General features: G+C 52.4%; 2 long non-coding RNA genes across 2 annotated transcripts; both read right to left on the bottom strand.

The window, feature by feature from the left end:
• Window positions 1-2675: 2675 nt before the first annotated feature.
• Window positions 2676-3131, bottom strand: LOC311443219. Its single transcript, XR_014697129.1, has 2 exons — window positions 2858-3131; window positions 2676-2744 (listed from the first exon to the last, which is right to left on the bottom strand). It is a non-coding gene; the product is annotated as an uncharacterized lncRNA (long non-coding RNA).
• Window positions 3132-13090: 9959 nt separating this feature from the next.
• On the bottom strand, window positions 13091-15409 carry LOC311443214. Its single transcript, XR_014697124.1, has 4 exons — window positions 15311-15409; window positions 14882-14981; window positions 14240-14321; window positions 13091-13514 (listed from the first exon to the last, which is right to left on the bottom strand). It is a non-coding gene; the product is annotated as an uncharacterized lncRNA (long non-coding RNA).
• Window positions 15410-15611: the final 202 nt, after the last annotated feature.

Here is a 15611-nt window from a genome sequence, read left to right as displayed (position 1 = left end):
CCAATTAATTTTATTTGGGATGGGTTTTATCTGGGACAATAACATTTTTAAAGTTTCGTGTATTTGTGAGGAGCATTAGTTAGACCCACATTGTATGCTTGCAGATTTTAGGTAAAGAGGCAGACATATACAAACAGCATAGCTGTGCCTAGAAATGAAATATAAATTAAACATAAATGTCACCATTCTTAACAGAGTTTTAAGCCTACGGGAACACTTTTTAAAAGTCAGTATAATCTCTATATTAAGGTATTTAGAAGAATACTCTTAGGTGATGAAATTTATAGAACCATTTAATGATTACCTGATGGACAGACAGGCACGCCAGAGGGTGCAGCATAAACAGCTACAAAGACCTGGTCCGAAAGCATTTTCTTAAACTTTCAACTTTGCATCTAAACTCTGGTTTTTTCTGATGCTTTCTAAAATAATCTGGAATTAAAACAGATACTTTGAAATCGATAGGGGTAGGTGGTTCCACTTCCCCTCTCGCCTTAGGGAAAGAAAGTCTAGTGAGGGATTAAATTAAGTTTTTTAAGGAAGTTTGAGAAAAGGTTCAATATTGAAACCCCGGAGAGCCTTCCTTAGGCTGATTTAGGGGAAAAAGCTGAGTTTCTGCTTTCTCAGTAGCACTCGGTGACATTTCTGCTGCTCAGCTGCTGGGGCAGCGTCTCCGCAGGCTGAGGGCTGTGTCCCCCCCAGCTTGGAGGTGCCTGAGCAAATCTCCTGCATATCCAGCATCCCAAATATCTCACTGGGAGAGAGGGGCTGGAAACGTGGCAGTGCTAACCACCAACACTAAGTGGGGAAATATGATTTAGTCTTGACAAGGGGCTCCCACAGAAGCTGCGCTTTCTGGCTCCCGAGGCATTTTAATGCAATATTCACCTAAATCACTGCATTTAAACATCCATCTGTTACAGGCAGGGCTGAGTATAAACAGCTCTGAAAATTCAAAGGGGATTCAGGCTCAGTCTCCTGGCTGTGAAGGGTGTTATCTCTCTGAGCAGAGGTTTGGCTCAATTTGGGGTATTTTGGGGCAGAAGTCCAGGAGGAACCCAAGCAGGGCTTGCTCCACACTTGCCTGTAGCCCCTCACTTTCCCACCCCAAAATCACTGGTCACCCAACTCCAGGTGCAGGCCCAGAAAAGGCTTTTGGAGCAAAACTCATCAAATGAGGGAAATCAGCTTCTCTTTGGGTGTGGTTTCTGATAAACTTAATCCATTGCAGTTGAAGCTGGGCTGCCACAGCCCATCTGCGCCACATTCCCATCCCCTTGCCTGCTCCGAGCCACCCTGGGGAGCTGATCCAGCCCCTGAAAAAAATCATCGGCCTTTTTGGAAGGGTTATTTTTGGCCACAGCAGCTCTTTGAACCAGCTCACATCCCGTCCCCTGGAGCAGGAGCCGTGTCCCATGGGAAGAGGATGGTGCAGGGCTCCCGATGCGGACGGGGTTTGGGAATTGGGTCCAGCCTCACGAGGCCATCTCCCCTCTGCTGCTCTAGGCACCAACCCCAGCTGCTGGTGAGGATGGTGGTGCTGTCCCTGTGCAGAGGAATGTTTTGGGGATGCTGTATCCTTACCCTTGTGCACCCACACGGGGCTGCCTTCCTGGCCATGCGCAACAGAAAATATTGCCCGAGGTGCCCAGTCTGTCCTGCTTAGAGCCTGCACCATGCCCAAGAAGCTCTTTTGCTGAAAGAGACTTTCCAAGACATGCATCCAAGCCAAGTGGTGCCTTCCTAGCTTTCTCCCTATGTTCTTCTCCATCTTTTCACCCAACTTTGTCCACAACTCTCTGTCTCGCCCACATCCCCCTGCTTTAAGCACTGCTGCATGCTTGCTTTGGCACAAAGGCTTCGCGAAGGAGCTTGCTTTTGAGACAAACACAAACTCCTCCAGCCTGTCCCAGGCAGATAAATCCTTCTGCACGAGGCAGACAGGGGTGCGTGCACTGATCCAGCCTTGCCAGCTCTGGTCCCAGTGTGGCCAGCACCAGCTTGTTGTGCACCCCAGCCAAGTTACCCCAGGCTCCCTCTGCAGCCACCAAAGAGCTTTCACTCCCCTGGGACAATCTAGCTGAGCCTGGAGAGCACAAAAAGATGTCTCCAGCAACTCCCCAGTGAGCACAGGACAGTGCCTGGGTCCCATTTCCCCAGCAGCAATGCTACAGCCAGCACGCACGGACTCCTGCTTTCCTCACGATCACTCTGGTTCATATTTCTAGCAGCCCTGGGTTATTATATAACAAAAATCCTCATTTCATCCCCCCCCCAAAAAAAAACCCAGCCCGCAGGAGCTGGAGCAGATGCGTGGTCAGAGCTCTGTCGAACCCAACCGGCAGTGTTTGTCTTCTGGCTCAGCAACGCATCTCAGAAAGAGGAAATGGTTTGGAGACTGCTACTGTCTTTATTTTTTTTTTTTTCCTCCAGATGAACCAAGTGTAAACTAAATGCTGACATGAAGGAGCAACAGGGAAGAAGCTTTGCACTGAGAGAAAGTTTAGCAGTGGCTGAGCTGTTCCCACGAACGCTGTCCTGCAGGAAGGACCAGGCTCTGCTGCAGAGCACAGGGAGCTTTGCACAGAAAAAAAAAAAAAAATAAATAAATCTTATCCAGGCATTTGCTCAGAGCCCCCTCAGGACCAGCGTCAGGGTTTGGGCTGGGAGGTAGAGCAGAGCTGAGCCTCGTGGCTCTGGGCATGGGGTTAAACCCACACAGAGCACCGGGGTCCTCTCAAATTCTGTGCAAGAAATAAAAAAAAGGTGATATTGCACCTGAACAGACTGCTCGATTCCCCAGATGTCTCTCCACAGCTGGGGAATTGAGTAATTTCTGCTCAATAGCAAGCCTTACAGAAATTCTGCAGGCAGGCTCAGACAGCTACAGCCCACTCAGCCCGTTTTCAAGGGATGCGGTGCAGACGTCTCAAACCACATTATGGAATAGGCTGGCCCCATAGCTAGAGCAGAAATGATAAAAAGGAACAAACAAGCAGCTCGGCCCCTTGGTAAACACACACAGCCCCAGCATGTAGGTTACGGGACCTGCAAGGTGCACGACCTTCAGCTCCAGCCACTGAAGCATCAGATAAACACAGCAAAAGCACTTCCTTCCCCAGCACCCTCTTCTTAATGAGCTTCATTAACGAGAGCAGGGTGCAGCCCACTGATTTGAAAGGGGCCACGGTCAATTAAGCATGTTGGGGGAGGTGTCTGTGTGAAGGTGAGGCTTGTTTACCATTTAATAGGGGAAACAAGGGGAAGAAGGCTTGCTGTGGGGGTTAAGAACAGCTTTGCTGCAGGCAAAAGGAGTAAATCTTTTTATTATGCGTGCTTTTTATGGGTAATACCAACCCAATAATGCAGTAGATAGCTCTGAGCCCTGCACAGAGATCCCTGATGGAGGGAATCAGCTGCCCCAAGCCCGGTGCCTGCAGAAATGAGGCTTTTTTTTCCTAGGGAGCTCGCAGGGTGAAAGCCAGCACAGGCACAGCCACTGGGTGGCAATCGCCATCCGGCACCAGCACCCCTGGGACCTGCGAGCATCCCTTCCCTTCACCCCGCATGCAAATGGGGGAACATCTGGCAGGGGGGTGACTTGTAAAGATAGCCCCCAGCGAGGCAAATACAGGAACAGGGGCCCAGCCGCGCTGTCGTGTAGTTAGCCTTTGGGGTTTTGTTTTTTTAATTATTTTTTTTTCGACGCTCATTTGCCTGTTGTACTTTGCCCTGCTGCTGCTTCCTCAGCTCTGTCAGTGCAGGGCTGTGGCGATGTCTCCATCCCAGCAGGGCAAAGCAACCCATTGCAACAGGGTGCTGTCCTTGGCAAGCTCTGAATTACCCTTGAAAGCTGCTGTGCTGGTGGGACCAGGGCTGTGCTCAGGGCTTGGGCTTGTTGGCATCACGGGGCACCAAGGCAGGCATCCTTGGGGGGTCTCCAAAATGCAGCCGAGGCATCTGTGCAATCCCCTCTTGCTCCCTGCAGCGGGTTTGGGGTGAGGAGCAATGGGTTGGGAAGGAAATCTATGGTCTGGGAGACTGGAGCCCGGTTACAGGGGGAGCTGAGCTTCTGCCATGGGCTTTTTTTGCAGCCGTGGGTGAACCCTTCTGTGTCCTCCCACCTCGTCTTGCTGCCTGCGCAGTGGGGACGTCAGCACAGCCCTACCCCAGGCGTACTGTGAGGACATGCATGTATCCAAAACTCCCAGAGGACTTCAGCTGCTCTCCCAGCAGGTGTTTTCATGCATCCTGCAGACCGGCGTAGCTTAAACCCAAAGACCTGATGACTCAGTTCTACATACCAAAATGCAGCCGGCAGCAAACCACCGCACAAACCTTTGGTCAGGTTGGCTTCCCCAGCCTCCTGCTGCAGTTTTCGGAGCCACTTTACCAGCGGTGTTACCCCAAACCACACTGATAACAAACATTCAACGCCACCTTTGTCCCTCCCGTGCAAAAGATGCTATCTTCAAATCTTGGCTCTCCAAAAACAACCTGGGCAGATAACCCAGAAACCCGAGCTGCTGCGCTGGTGGCCACGGTGACGAGCATCCCCCAGAGCAGACACCCAAAATGAGCACAGCCATCTCTTCCTCCTCTCCCCAAACCGCTGCCCAGCGGGAAGGAGGCGATGAGCTACCACCGCCCCGGTGCCAATGAGTAAGGTGCTGTGGTTCCCCTCGGGTTTTGTGGGGCCATGGCTTGCGATGCTGCGATAGGTCCCGGGGCTCACCGCTGCGGTCGCCGCTTGAAGAAATAGCTGCAGTGGTAACGGTGAGAGGAATCGTAGCGGGTGGTGGAGCGAGGAGAAGCGGGGCACTGCTGCCACGGGAGAGCAAAGGTACCCGGGAGCGGGGCAAGAGCAGAGGAAGGTGCCTGGCAGAGAGGGGGGGTGATGGTGCAGGACCAGCAGCCGTGGTTTTTCTGCAAGGAGCTGCCCAGAAAGAAGGGAGAAGGGGAGGGAAACGTGGAGGCAAGGAGGATTTGGGTTATATTGTGTGTTATGTATTATATATGATGTGTTATACATGCACATGAGCCGCCTGCACGGTGCATCTCCCTTGATCCCGGCCGTCCTCGCTGATCCCAAAAGGAGCAGATGATCAGCACGACGCTGCCTGGAAAGGGGGGCAAAAAATCCCATTGCAGTTTAAGGAAGGAACCCAAGGCTGCCAGAGCCACTTCTTCTGCAGGGTGATTAACACAAACCTCCTTCAGCAGCCAGACCAGCCTGGCGGCTGCTGCCTCATCCCCGGAGGCATCTCCCAGGCAGGGAGTGGCAATCTCCTGCCCTGCCTTGTGTGCTCAGGGTGGTGCCGGGGTTGTCCTCTTGGAAACGAGTCAGGACCCAGCATGGGCCCTAACGCCACCTCGGTCTCAGCAGGAGAAGGCAAGGAGTGAGGAATTTATCTGGGTGCGGCCTTCCCAGAAGGGTGAAGCTGATACCTAGCTAAGCTCCCGGTCACAAGTGCTCTCAGTCGGCTGTGAGATTTCGAAGGGTAATCATTAAACAGGAAAAAGGCTTTATTGCTTACCAGGGCTTTGCTGGCCGCCAACAGCTGCTCCCAACTCAAGGCTGTCAAGGTTTCCAGGAAACCCTCTCAGCCCTTTTTATCAGGTGTATTAAAGGCTGTAATTCAGTGCCGGTGGCACGTTTTAGGCGAATACCTCAAGAGATTAAAGTTCTGGTTTTAACCGCAAGAATGGTCTGGTGAGGGCCGTGAGAAGGCAGCTGGGTGGAAGGGATGTTCAAGCACGAAGGGAATTTGTTCTGTTGGCTTTAGGACACGGAGGTGTGGATACACAAGCACAAGAAGCAGGTTCATGGGCTCTCCAAGGCCACCAGGTTGTGGTTCCTGGCCAACCCAACCACCAGACCCCCCCAGTTCACCACTGGGAGATGTCACCCTAGATAGCACCAGCTGGTTTTATGGGAACCGGCGGCTCCGTGCGGCCGTGCCCAGGCAGAAGTGAGGGCCCCGCTGCAGTTTCAGGCAGGTGGAACCAAGAACAACAGGAGGTGCCGACACAAAAAAGTCCTGCCCTGGTTTCAATGGTGAACCACGCGGTTTTGTCGCATGGTTTTCATTCTCGGCCTGGGGGGGAGAGGAAAATGACTCCGACCTGGTTATTTCCCCTGAAACCATCGCGAATTGGTGCTCGGCCAAACGAGGCAGGGCTCTGCACCCGATATTCCGTTATTCCCTTTTATGGTCATAATCTGCCCTCTCCGAAAAAAAATAAAAGGTGAAACTGGACCACAAGGAGATGCCGTGGGCATGCTTCTGTGGCAGGTCATCCCATGACCTGAACTGTTGGTGCACCACGGGGCCAGGAAAGGGGACAAAACTCATCGGGCAGGAGGGGACATCTCCTGTGGGCAGGATTTGGGCTGAAAAAATGGAGCCAGATCCATGTTGGTGTTGTCATGCTACTGCCATGGGGGAAAAATGCTGACCATCACCCCAAACCGCAGTCCAAATGAGGAAAGTTCCTCCTTCCACCCATAATTTTGGGAGCAGACAGACACTGATTGCTGTTTGCAGGCAGTAAGTTGCATTTACACCTTCCAAGCAGGACTTGAGCCCAGCACAGAGGGATGGGGCTCTCCAGGTAATTCATGCTGCAGAAATCATACAGCAGAGGTCAAACTCCACCTCCAGGTGCCAAACCCTTCAGGAGATGTTTGCATCTTCACTTGATTTTTCTGGGCCTCTCCTGATGGCCAACCAACCAGCCCACATCAGTCTTTGCTGCTCGGCGAGAGAGCTGCCCTATCCTACACCGAGGGGAGGTAGATGAGACTGATAAATAATGAGTCATGGAGGAAACCACTTTCCCATCCTGACCTAGAGCATCCTTCCTGGGGAACCTGTTAAGGGAGTGTTGGTTTTTGTTCTAACCAGCAGCAGAACTTGCAATTACCTGGTCTTTTCAAGTGGGATGGACTAGGGGAAGAAGTCAGGACAAATCAGTGGCCACAGCCCAAATTCTGGATCCCTGCAACCCCACCAGAGCCCTGACCCACAGCCAAACCTGACACGGGTGCATACATCTCAATCCAGCCATTGGTATTTGCTTCACAGCTCTGCCCTTCAAAAAATGCAGAATATTTCACAAACGAGCTTTCTCGTTATATTTTGTGACTCTTTTAATTCTGATCCTGGGCAGAAAGTGGAACAAATCGTTGGAGGAGAACAATGGGTTGCTTGAAGGGACCTGTCATAGAGCTAAGTTTGGCTCCCACCTCACCCGATCCCAAACCTCAGTCCGGGACGTCTCCGTGAGATGAATAAGCTGCCAGGGAACTTGTTCCTTCCCAGCACCCCGGTGCGTTTCCTCATACTGACTGCTTTTCAGATGCCTCTCCGGACACCAGCTCACCGAAGCATTTGTTTGCTTTGCAGGCAGCGTCCTTGCCAAGTGACAGGAGTGGAGGAGCTGCTTGGGGAGAACCAAAATGACATCATTTTGGGCCCAGGTTGAGTCTGTGGCACACAAATACACCCGAGCCGAGGTAGGAAAGGTGGGGCTGATGATCAGGGGAGCGGGCGCTGAGTTTCCCTTTGCCCAAAACCCCCTGTAAGGCAGAGCAGCCACCCAAAGAGCTCGTTTCTCTGCGCGCTCTTTCTGACAGCCCCGTCATGTAAAATTAGAACCAAGGAAGTTTCGGGAACAAATTCTCAACCGTGCTTCAGTTGCAAGAAGAAGAAACTAATACCATGGGGAAAATTTCCTCCCAGGTTGAAACTCATCTTGACGAATGAAGAGAGAAATGCCCTGCCGAGTCAGAGGTGCAGGGAGGGGGAAACTTGGGGGACACCGAGCTTGTAGCCTCCAAAAATCCTGCCCCAGGCTTTACACAGCCTGTGTAATGTCGCTGTATAAATTCATGAGCCTCCCCCTCTGGGGAGCCGTGCTTCAGGGCCAGAAGATAGTGCAGAATTACAGCAATCAGAAAACAATCAAGAGCTTGGGAAAACGCTGATGAGAGGGACTGGGGAAAAAAAAAAATAGGGTTGTTACAAAGACAAACGAGAAGGAATAAAATACAGGTATTAAATAATTGGAAGAAGGCTGGAGGGAGATTAATAGCTGTTTTCACAAGCATGAGGAGCCATGAAAGGAGAGGGATGGATGGGAAAATAACCCTGAAGGGCAGCATTTCCCGAGGCAGAGCTCGCTGCCATTGGCCCTGAGCTGGAGGCACGACCTGAAGGGGTTCACGTGGATGATGGGGACACCACTTGCCATCCCATTAGGAGCAACAAAAGGGCTTTCAGAAACCTGGAGGCTCAAATCCCCTCCACTCAATGCTACAGGCGTCTTGATTTTCCCTATAATCATGTAGCCATGGGGCTGCAAGACCCCAGGCAGGAGCCCGAGGTGCATCCCCTGCACAGGACCTGGCCTTAGGGGAGCTCAGCCACAGCTGGTACCCCCACAAAACTTCCCCTTGAGCCTTGTCCCATGGCACGGAGCAGAAGCCCTGTGCCACATCCCTCGGGATGACCTTAGCTCGTCAGATTCCTGGAAATCCACTGCCCAGGCAGCTCGTTACTGTTTAACTGCAGAGGGGAGGATGTGCTTCCAGCGAGCCCTGATAAGAGGCACCACATCCTACTGCAGGGGTTAATTAATCAGGGCGGCGGGCAGGCTAATTAATGAGAGCAGCACGTATAGCTGGTGGGTTTATGGCCTGCTCCTTGCCCCAGCTGGGTATAACCCTATGAAACGAGCCATGTTCAAGCAGCAAAGTGACGGATGCTCACCGCAGGGCTGTTAGCAAGGTGGTTTCTTTACCAGGGGTTGTATGATACTCGTTATTTTTTCCCCCATAAATCTCCAGCTCCCAGAGTCCTGCCCTTACATCAGACTCGCTCTTCCTTTTTTTAAAAAACAAGAACTGTGAAGATTCTCCGAACGGAGAGACAACAGCGAGGAGACATGAGGGTGTTCGTGCAAAGGTTGTGCTTTTTAACTCCGGTTTTGTGGGCTCTCCGGAGGCTGACTTGTGTTATTTTGGAATAGGATGGTTTAGGAAAATTACTGACCTTGGCAAGAGGAAGATGACGTGGTGGCCAGGAAGATAAAGTAATTAGGGGGATTAATCCTGCCTCTTTAGTTCTGCCAAGTTTGTTTTTTTTTTTAAAGCACTTGACCTCTGGAAGGCGAGAGATTGAAAGTGAAAATAAAAGGAAAGAAAAAGGTCATTTGTTAGATGAAAAAATGAAAAAAAAAAAAAAAAAAAAAAAAAAAAAGTGCTGGGTTTTCACAACCCCCACCTCCCGGTAGTTTTATGAATGCCTGCTCATACTTCTGGGCAAACCCCACATCCCCCGGGGGCCCCCGGCAGCTGGGACGGGTCCAGATGCAGGCAGGGGGCTCCGGGAGGAGGACGGTCACGCAGCAGCACGTGGGGCAGCTCGGGGTGTCCCCGTCCTGGCACCGCCACCAGGAGATGAAGTTTCCTTTCCAGTCGATTGCTCTTTGCAAGCTGGCCAGGGCAAAATGTATCGCTCAGGGGGAAAGGGGCACGGCTGCCACCTTTCACTTTCCTTTTCGGTCCTGGGACCTCTCCCAAGGTGGCACTTGGAGGAGAGCAGCCCGAACGCTGGGGACCTCCCCACTCAAATTTTTGTAGCAGATGTCCACCTCTAAATGGTATTTTTAGGTCATTTTTAAGCCTCTGCCTGCTTCTTCTCCCTTTCCTATCAGTTAAAAACCCAAATTCCTGGAATCTCTGCTCCTGGCTCGAGTGACTCACCAGGAGGAGCAGGAGTGTTGTAACACACAAGCCACAGCTGCCTCGCCTGTGGCCGTGGGCTACGGTTTGAAATCACACTCACGTTTTGAGGTTTTCTCCTCCCTGCTCTCATCACTTTGCCTCCATGGCAAGGACCAGTTTTCTCGCCGCCAGATGTAAGCTAGAATTCACAATCAAGGTTTTTCACCTCGTTATTGCCTGCTCAGAGAAAGATTTTTCTCTCAAGGGTAAAATGCAAACCTGGTGCCAATGCACGGTCTTTGGCAGAGCCGTCACCCTGCAGGCACGGTGCCCGAGGGACCTCAGCTGCTCCCTTCTTGCTTCTGAGCAAGAGGGAGGGCAGCGAGGTGAGCTCCCGAGGGCTGCACCTCTCTTGCCAACGGAGGAAAAACTCCACACACAAGCACGGGGCTTGCAGCAACCCAGCCAGGAGCATTTCCCAGCCCTTCCTTCTGCAGCCAAAAGGAAATTCTCCCTCTTGGAGCAGCTCACGGCTCATGCTGCAGGTGCTCGGATGCGCTACCCCTCCCCGTTCTCCTCTCCCTCTCATCTCCACCCAGCAGCAGAGCAAAATCGCTTTTCCATTTTTCAAAGGACAGGATTTTTTGGTCTTTCCAGGCTGTCATTTCCCTGGTTCACTACCTGGAGGGGGGGGGGAGGATTTCTCTACAAAAAAAGAGCGCTCACCGCAGGAAAACCTGCTGCAAGCAATTGCCTAACCAGCAAGGTGCCAAAAACCTGCTTGACTTTTCAGCAGGCAGAATTAATTGGCTCCACTCCTGCCTTGAGCTGCCTGAGTACCTTTTGATGGGAAGCAGAGGTACCCCTCACAGCTCCCTTCCCTGACGCTCTTTAATGGGATTTGGGTTTTTTTTTAGCAGGCTCGCTCCCTCCTTTTTGCGTGAGCCGTTTGCTCCCTGGCCACGGGCGCTCGCACATCGGTGCGGTTGCGTTTCCTTTTCGGGGAGGGAAGGCGAGCAGCGGGGCGAGCCAATGCCAAGAGCAGAGAAGAGAGATTGCACAACGCCGGGACAGCGCCGGCTCCAACCGTCAGGGCTGCGAGGCGGCAGCAAGCGGAGGGGAGGAGGGGACGTGCAGTTGATGCCTTTGCGGCCCCGGGGTCTTTTTATACTTTTAGGGAAGTTGGGCTCATCCTAAGTTCCTCTCCCACAGATTGTTCCTGTTGTTGTCGCTGCTCCGACCCCACAGATCATGTGGCTCGGCATGACCTGGGTGCCGGCAGCCCCGGGTGCCTTGGCCACGCTCCTCCTGGCCCTGGGGACAGCGGGGACAGAGGTGCCCCAAGCCCCTGCAGCTCTGCCCCAAGCTTTCACCACTCTGTCCTTCTTCTTGCTCTCAGGCCACTCCTTTAGGGAACCCCTTTAACTTCCTAAATGCAGAGTGCTCTCTGTTCCTCTGGGGAGATGCCAGCCACCTTTGCAGCCGTGCTCCTGCCCCGGCACCCCAACCTGTGTGCCCGTGGAGAAAAGCCACCTCCTTCCCCGAGCACATTGGGCACAGAGGGCAGGGAAGGGTTGCTCCAAGGACCAAGGTGCAGCTGGGTTTCCTTTGGCTTTTACCCGCTGTGGCCGAGCCCAAAGCGCCTGCCGTTTGTGTCCTTTGTACACGGGACCGGGTTTGCTGGAGGGGAGCTCCAGCACACTCCTGGATGGCAGGCAGCGATGGGTCCCAAAAACACCATTGCAAAGAAATGCAGCAAGAGGCAGTGGGGATTTGCTTTCTCCAGCTCCTGGCCATGAGAGCAGGGTGCTAGAGATGCTCCCTCGTGCACTGCCCCAGCTCCCCGTCTCTCCCTGCAGAAGGCAGCAGCTCCGTAAGACCCAGCCAGGGCTGCACGCTCTTCTCGCTGGCGAGGTTGTCAAAGCCACCTGAATTTATGATAGCAAATTAAACCCATGGAAAGAGCATGATAAGGGACATGCTGAGGTTCAGAGCAAGAGGCAGGGCAGCACTAGGGCTAAGGGAGGCACTGCTAGAGCAGCCAGCAGCCAGCCTCGTGTGCCCCAAATGCACTGATGGCACAGGGATGTATGGACCCTTCCTATTTCTTTATCCCAAGTGCATCAGGAGGATGCAGCTCCTTAATTAGAGCTCAGGAACGGGTCAAGATACCCAAAGGAGATGGAGCCACACGTGGGGACCTGGGGGCACCATCCTCTCCAGGCAGGCAGGCCCCGGCCCCGCTTTCCCTGTGTTTCCCCCAGTAACAACCGGTGCACGCATCTATTTTTTGCAGGGGCCTTCATCACTTCCAATGGTGACAGAGCAGTCACAATTTTGAGGAAGTGGTTTGCACGGCCCTCAAACTTTCTCCGAAGCGCCGAGCACCCCGAGGCAGGGCTCCTCGCTGCCGTGCCAAGGTGCGCACCCCTGGCACGGCCAGACCCCTTGTAGGACAGAGGAGGCTGGGTTTCCACCCTCTCTATTTTCCACCTTCCAAGGATGCCGGCTCCTTCACCCAGCAGTGGCTTTTCCATCCATGTTTGTATTTCCAAATTTCCTGAGATGCCCTTGGGAGAGCAACCCCAGCAAGGTCTGCGCGGCTCCCACCCCACCGAGCATCCTCCAGGAGCTGCAGATGGTGCTGGTGCCATCCCTGCATGGGAAAAGGCAGCCAGGTCCCCATTAAATGCTGGCAGCCCCGCTGCTCCATCACCCAGCGCCGTGGAAAATCCCACCTGCCGTTAAATGCTCTTTTTCCTCTAACCTTTACTCTTTTTCCTCTAGCCTTGCAGCACGTGGCTCTCACACTGACTCAGTCCCGGCCCCCGACCAGCCCTGTGAGCGGAGCGAAGCTCCTGCCGGACACAGTTTTTAGTCAATCTGCCCTAATTAACACCACGAAGCCTTTCGATGGCTGTGGATTCTTCCTGTTCATACGCACAAATGTTTCCACTGCTCACTTTCCAAGCCACAGCATTTGGGTATTTTCCCCAGGCACACCTTCCAGCAGGATTTGACATTCCTAATTTCAGGGATTGCCTTGGCTTGCTAAAAAGCCACCTTTTCCTCTTATTATATTTTGTACAGGCAGAAAAGCACATTTTTCAACGGCAGTTACTAAAAATAATTGGCTAGAAAGAAATCCAGGCACTAAACAAGCTACTCGTATCTCAGCTCTGACTTGAAGCAATATTAAGATTAAGACCTTTTGAATCTGGTAAGAAATTAGAAAAATTCATAATGGTGAAATGAATCCTAGGCTATCTGTAGGATGCCTGGCTCAAATGCTCGCACTTTGTCTGATGCAAAGAGTTGTTTGGGGAGGACAATTTAAAAGAATCCACAAATCCAAAGGGAAATGTTCTCAGACCTTTATAGCGCAGAGAAAATTGGAATATAAACAGGGGTTGGCTCAGTACGTGTGCTGCCCTGGGGATTATAGGATCCGTGGCATATGGAGAGAAAGGAACAGGGAATGGCCCCGCAGTCCTCGAGGGCTCGTGCGCATCGCTGCAGCTCCGTGGGATTGCTCGTGGGTGAGCTCCAGCTCGTCTCACAGAGCATGTGGTGCCTGCAGAAGGTTTGGGCATATTGTCTGCCGGAGCGCAGATAATTTAACAAGCTTATCATAACCCAGAGGGATTTTATTACATAATTGGCGCCGTGCTATTGCTGGATACGCATCAGCCATGCTGGTCCCACAGCATGCACGGTGTAAGAATTCATAGTGCTGAGCAAGCAGCGCGGTGCTCCATCTCCAGCCTGTATGGATCTGACAGATCTGGCATAGGGAAATGGGTGAAAGCAGCAAAACCAGCCCAAATTGCAGCTCTGCAGCGCCTGGTGCTGAATAACCCAGCACCGCCACCGTGCACAGCTCTGGCGTGGGTCCCCGCCAGGAAATGGCTCGGAAAATGAAAATGAAGTTGCCCAAACCAGCAAAAAATACTGCAGCGGGGCTGATTATTTTAGGTGAGAGCTGCAGCGAAGCAGAACCAGGAGTGGGCTGTCCCCCGCCCTCGAGCAGCGCACGCTGTGCTCGCACCCCTCGCTGGCTGCTTCCTGCCTTCCCCCCACCCTGGCTGCTTCTGGGATGGGTTTTGCATCTTTTTCCCCAGCTGGGTGGGATGAGATGGGCCAACATTGCCCCCAGCATCATCCAGAACGTTGCCCCCAGCATGGTCCCCAGCAACATGCCCAAAATCCCCATCAGCACCCACTGGGAAAGGTGCGTGGTGGTGGCGCCGCGTGCAAATGCCAGCTTTATTTCCTAGCAAACCCAAATATTTCAACAAAAAGCTTTTTATTTCCCCCCCTCAACCTGTGGCTTGTTGCATGCAAGGGGCTGTATGAAATCTTTTCTAAGGAAAGTCACCATCAGGGGTGCGGGGGGAGGGAATTTGCAGGGCAGGCGAGCAGCTCTGCCCCGCGGCTGGGCGAAATGGGGAACACTCCTGCCAAGCTGCGCTGGGTGATGCCCGGGCTTGGTTTTCATTTCTGCCTTACCTCGTGGCTTTCTGGGAACTCGTGGGAGTCTCCCAGCACGGAGAGTTTTCATTAAGGAAGAAGAGTCCTGTTTTCTTACAGCCTTCCTCATCAACAAACCCAAGGGGGAGAAAGAGAATTATTACCCAGGAGACGCCAAAAAAAAATAAATAAATAAAAATAAAATAAATAGGTTTTTCTAACCCTGCCTTTCTCATCCTGCTCCATGCAATGCAGCAGATAACAGGGAGAAGCCCCCGTGCCCTTTGCAGAAGGGATGGTGACAAGGACTGAGCTCTGCAGGGCACCAAACCTGGCCGGACCCTGCCTCTGTGGCTCTGTCGGTGCCAAAAGAGGAGATTTCGTGCAGGAGAAGGGGCCCCCGATCCCTCTCCCCAGCCCCTGCAATGCACTCCTTCGCATTTCATAATTGCCTTCTGCAGAGGTTATTATTGAGTAATGCCTATTTGGTTGAAAAATTGCACCACAAACAGCCAACGGGGAAGGAAATAAATAATTGTTAATAAATGTCAAAGTAGATTAGCAAACCAGAAAGGCCAAGAAAGAGCAACTTTTTTTTTTTTTCTCTTCTTTATTTTTTGGCTCGGAAAATAACTGCAGGGCTGCTGCAAAGATTGCATTTAATGAAAACTATTCCAGTACCTTGCAAGGGAGTTAGTGCTTTGTCATTTCCTCAGCCTGGGTTAAAATGCTGTCTGCCTCCTCCGCGGTCTGCAGCAGGCCTGGAAAATGTCCTTCCCTTCTGTAAGATAAGGAAAAGGAGCCAGGAAGCGATGGGTTTTCTTCTGAGCAGGTCAGGAGCTCAGAGCCCTGCGTGCAAAGGGCTCTACCAGCTCCCGTGCTGGGAAATTTGGGGGGTTATTGCATCTCCAGGCTCTGACATCACATGAGATAACGTGTCTATCACTGACGTTCAGCATAAAATAAACCTCCGGGGCTCCACCAAGCAAAGAAAAACCGGGGAAAATAGAATTTCAAGTCTTAAATAAAGACCAAAATAAATAACGGTAGTAATAACCAAGATGACAACACTGTCACTTCACAGGCTGCCGGTGTTTGGGATTTTCTGACCTGCACGTGAGCTTTCTCAATTTCGGCCACACTGGGCTGCAGACCCACAGCCCAGCCCTTCCTGGAAGGAGAAGCAAGGAGAGATTTGGCAAATTCCCCCCTTCAGCTGCGCCCTTGATTTAAAGACCCATTAACATCAGCGCAAAGCTGTGCTTTCCCAAAACGGCTGCGGTAGGCTCACAGCTGAGAGCCATAAAAGTAACTTATGGGGCAGTAGAGAGGGGAGGAAGGGAGAAGGCAAGCCCCTAAATCTGCTCCTGATCCCACCAGCACAGCCCCGCGCTCGTTCCCAGGGCATTTC

The sequence above is a fragment of the Aythya ferina genome (genome assembly GCF_964211825.1).
Source record: "Aythya ferina genome assembly, chromosome: 12".
NCBI classification, from domain to species: Eukaryota; Metazoa; Chordata; class Aves; order Anseriformes; family Anatidae; genus Aythya; species Aythya ferina.
The sequence above is the reverse complement of the archived record's forward strand: the minus strand, read 5'-3'. Positions and strand labels throughout refer to the sequence as shown.